Source organism: Lactuca virosa, chromosome 4, assembly GCF_052849685.1.
Source record: "Lactuca virosa cultivar CGN04683 chromosome 4, Lactuca_virosa_CGN04683_v6, whole genome shotgun sequence".
Classification (NCBI taxonomy): Eukaryota; Viridiplantae; Streptophyta; class Magnoliopsida; order Asterales; family Asteraceae; genus Lactuca; species Lactuca virosa.
In genome coordinates, this window is record NC_136429.1 from 272987954 (window position 1) to 272992465 (window position 4512).

At 33.3% G+C, this 4512-nt stretch overlaps 1 non-coding gene across 1 annotated transcript; it reads right to left on the bottom strand.

Annotated features, from left to right (window-relative positions):
* Positions 1-2515: 2515 nt before the first annotated feature.
* Positions 2516-2589, bottom strand: TRNAW-CCA (transfer RNA tryptophan (anticodon CCA)). Its single transcript has one exon. It is a non-coding gene; the product is annotated as a tRNA-Trp (tRNA).
* Positions 2590-4512: the final 1923 nt, after the last annotated feature.

Sequence of the window (4512 nt, forward strand, 5' to 3'; positions counted from 1 at the left end):
ACTACAAGAGTACAACATTTAATAATTATTTAAGTATAATTATTACCTCATACAGTATACACACGGATTTAAATATAGTATAGCACTACAGAATCACACATAAACTAGTTAATACAGGATTATGAGACCACTCTTCATTTGTACCCTTCTGGGTACTGGTAAAATCCTCAACATATAGTGTAACTAGAGTCTCCTGGAGGGAGACCGTGAGATTTGTGAATAGATCTATTCGGGACCGAAAATCCCACACCTAAACTGCTAGCTACAGTTAGGCAGGCATGCCTGGGGTGACAAATATCATACCGTACGACGCCTGAAGAACGTCGCTGAGGTCATCAGTCATATCAAGCATGGTTATACGACTCGTAATAAGTATAAACTAACCTTTTGTTTACGAGATTTAATTCTTCAATAGTTTTATTTTCATTAATAGAACTACTACATACTGGTGTTAGCCAAGGTTTTCATACTATACATTACTTACATTACTGGTGGTAGCCAGGGATTTCATACAAGAACATAATTCAATAACGAACTTACAATTGGTCTTAGGGTTTAAGACTACTTTTCATTACTTAAGAAAATATTGGATTTTCTTGGAAACATACAAACATTTTCATTGATTCGTCAACAGGTTTTCATTACAAAACATGCTTATGAACTCACCAGCTTTATGCTGATACTCTTTCAAAGCTGCTTGTATTCTCAGGAAATCAGTAGACAGGTATCACCTGGAGTTTTGAGAAGATGGAACACTTAGAGTCACGTCTTTACATTTTGTTTATACTTTTGATGTATTCAAATAAGACTTAAACAGATGTAAACCTTTTTCATATATGTATTCACTGTAATGGTTGTGTTTACTACAATTGTTATGATACAATTGTTGTGATACTATACATGACGTCATCCACCCCCGAACGTTTCCGCCGTTCCGGTTTGAGGGTGTGACACACAACAATTGCATAATAGAGATCAAAGCATTACAAACATTGTATTGATGATTTAATATTTAAATTGTATTTGAATCATTGTTGGACTCCAAAAGAATACAACAAATTATAAGACGTAACAATACTAAGCTCCGTCTTCACCAAAACATGTGTGGGTACCTATCTAGTATCTACTGATTTCCTGAGAATACAAGTGGTTTTGGAAAAAGAGTGTCAACAATTAAGTTGGTGACTTCCTAAGCATTTTGTATGAGAAATATGTATCTTTGTTCCTTGAACATGATAGTATATTCTTCCATAAAATTTAACATTTTCTATTACATGTAATGTAGTCTTAAATCTTCGAAGACCAAAAATGTATAAGTCTCCTTGTTCTTTGTAGTAGTATAGTGTAGCTTTATATCTTTATAAAACTGTTTGAATGTATGTTTCTAGAATGTAAACTGTATTGTACTGGAAAATAATGTACTGTAATCGTATCTGTGTAAAACACCTTTGTATGTTTCCTGAAATGTAACTGTATTAACTGAGAAGTAATGTAATGTAGTTTTAAATAACTAAAACAATTTGAAGACGTGTATGTATTTGTAAACCAAACATATTATTAATACCAAATTATGAGTTATTATAACCATACTTAGCGACTGTTGTCTTGTTACGACGTTCTTCAGGTGTTGGAATGTTACGGCATTTGTCACCCCAGACCTGCCGGTGTAACTGTATCTAGCAATTTAGGTGCGGAGTTGTCACTCCCGTATAGATCTATACACAATTGTCATGCTCTCCCTCCAGGAGACTCTGGTTATAATACATGACTTTTGTTGTTACTTAAATAAGTACTTGAAGATGATGTCTTAAACAACTATATTAACGGTTTATGTATAGTGTAATGAAACTCCTTTTTCTTGTAATGTTTGTATGTAAATGTTTAAATAGTATGAAAAATAATTATTCTTTTAAATACTTATTTTCTATGCCCTCAATCGGGTAAAATAGTGTGTATGGTCCATAAACTATACCTATTATAGTTTATATAAATGTTTCGTTGAAATGTGAATCCTTTGTATAATATTATCAAAGTTGACATGATAATAAGTTGGAATAAAGTGATTATATATGTTCGTTAATATAATTATACCCTTTTTGCTCGACATGTTACAACAGGGTTAAAGTTTTACTGTATCAAATTTGTACCCATATGTATATTTATATTTAATAAAAATATAAATGTAACGGTTTGTATATGAACACAATTTATCTTGTGTTTTACAGATTAATATTTAGGTATAGATATTACCTCTTTTTTCTCCTTTCAAACAAATTGAAGTGATTGAAGTTTTCCTATTTGGATTCGTGTTAGGTCTAATTCCTATTACTTTGGCTGGATTATTTGTAACTGCATATTTACAATACAGGCGTGGCGATCAGTTGGACCTTTGATTAGATTAATTACCATCTCTTTTTTTGATTGACCTCCTCCTTTATTTAATATCCAGGAGGCCAAATTCAGATTGTTGTTCCAGTTAGTGCTTCAACCGAATTCGATCGAAGAAGATCTGAATCACGCTCTATAGGATTTGAACCTACGACATCAGGTTTTGGAGACCCACGTTCTACCGAACTGAACTAAGAGCGCTTTCTTATCATAAAAGATAAGACTGTAAATAAAAGGATTGGCCCCAATACATCTTGTATGCATACACTATAATATTATCATAACAATGAAAGATTCTATATGATATGTCCAATGTGAATTGATCTCAAAGAATCCCTCATTACTGCTCAAAGGAGAAGTAATAGGCAGGGATGACAGGATTTGAACACGTGACATTTTATACCCAAAACAAACGCGCTACCAAGTTGCGCTACATCCCTTCCATTGGTCTACAGTGTCATTGTAGAGAATTCTTGTCTTGTTTTCCACATCGTTATCTCCTCTATTAAAATCTATAATTTTTATGTCCATTTCGTCTTTTTGGTCTCATTTAACATATAATAATAGTAAAATACTTCTATCTATATGAAAAATGGAATGGAACCCCTATGAAAAATAAACGAGTTGGGGGAATATTGGGGAAGCAAGGACGTTTTTTTCTGTATTTAACAAAAAGTCAATCTTATTTACTGGATGATTGTACATTTCAATATGTTTATGTATTACAATAAAATGAAGGAGGTTTTTCAATGCGAGATCTAAAAACATATCTTTCCGTAGCACCGATATTAAGTACTCTATGGTTCGGTTCTTTCGCAGGTTTATTGATAGAGACTAATCGTTTTTTCCCGGATGTGTTGACGTTCCCCTTTTTTTCATTCTAGTTATTGACGTGGGAAGGAATAAAGAAGATTAGAGATACAATTAAATACCTGCCCCCCCCCCCCCCCTTCTTTTCTCTTTTTTCCCTTTAAAAAATTTTAGAGTAAGGGAGGAAAGAGAAAGAATAAAAGTGCATTCAACAGCTGTAAGACTCGGGTTCAGGTTGGAATTAAATTAATATGAAATTTCTATTTATTCAATTTCTGTGGAAGTAGAATACAAACTGTGGTTCTAGGGAAAGAGTATTATATAAGATACTTATATGAAATACTGTACTGTGATTTGAAATCTAGTATAGAAATCTTTCTATCTTATTTGCTATATTGATTGTAGTGAAATCTTGCATAAGAGGATAGTAAGTTACAAATTCTATTTTGTTTTTTCTTTGCATTCTTCTTTCCGGCTCTGACCACGTGCCTGTTGAAGAATGAGACGGCGACTCATAGCCCACTTTGGCAATACGATTCCGCACTTTCAATACCAATATTGAATTCCCTAGCTCTCCAACTTGAAATGCACCACTTCAAAGTTTTTCTTCTTGACTATTGCGGGTTTGACACCTGATCCAATTTGTGGAATCTAGAGAGTTAGACTACAGGGTTGCAGTAGTTGCTACATGCTTCAAATTTCAGTCCTTCAAGTCTGACAAGGCACGACCATACATAACATAGAAATCACACTTGGAAAGGGTGGACAATTAGCTAGAGCAGCGGGTGTTGTAGCGTAACTTATTGCAAAAGAAGGGAAATCGGCCACATTAAAATTACCTTCTGGGGAGGTCCGTTTGAATTCGTCTTTTTCATAGAGAAATTTATGATACTAGATTTCAAATCAGAGTACAGTATTTCATATAAGTATCTTATATAATACTCTTTCCCTAGAACCACAATTTGTATTCTACTTCCATAGAAATTGAATACATAAAGAGGATGTATTGAACTCATAATTCATTAGATACTTTTTATGAATGTCAAATAAGTATCGTAAGTAAATTGCTCCCGGTTGTTTAATCATTTGATAACCAGAGTCATTCTTTGAGAAATGATCACTATGAGTCAGACTCAATAAAATTTGATCAATCCTTTTTTCTGTCGTTAAGGTGGAGAACTGAACCAAGAACTCTCTTTTTTCATCATCAATTGAATCGCTGTTTGCAACCCAGGATTCTATTTTATTTAGAACACGCGGAATATCCTAAATCCTAATAGTATTTGTCACATAATAATGTGTGTAAAATTAGTC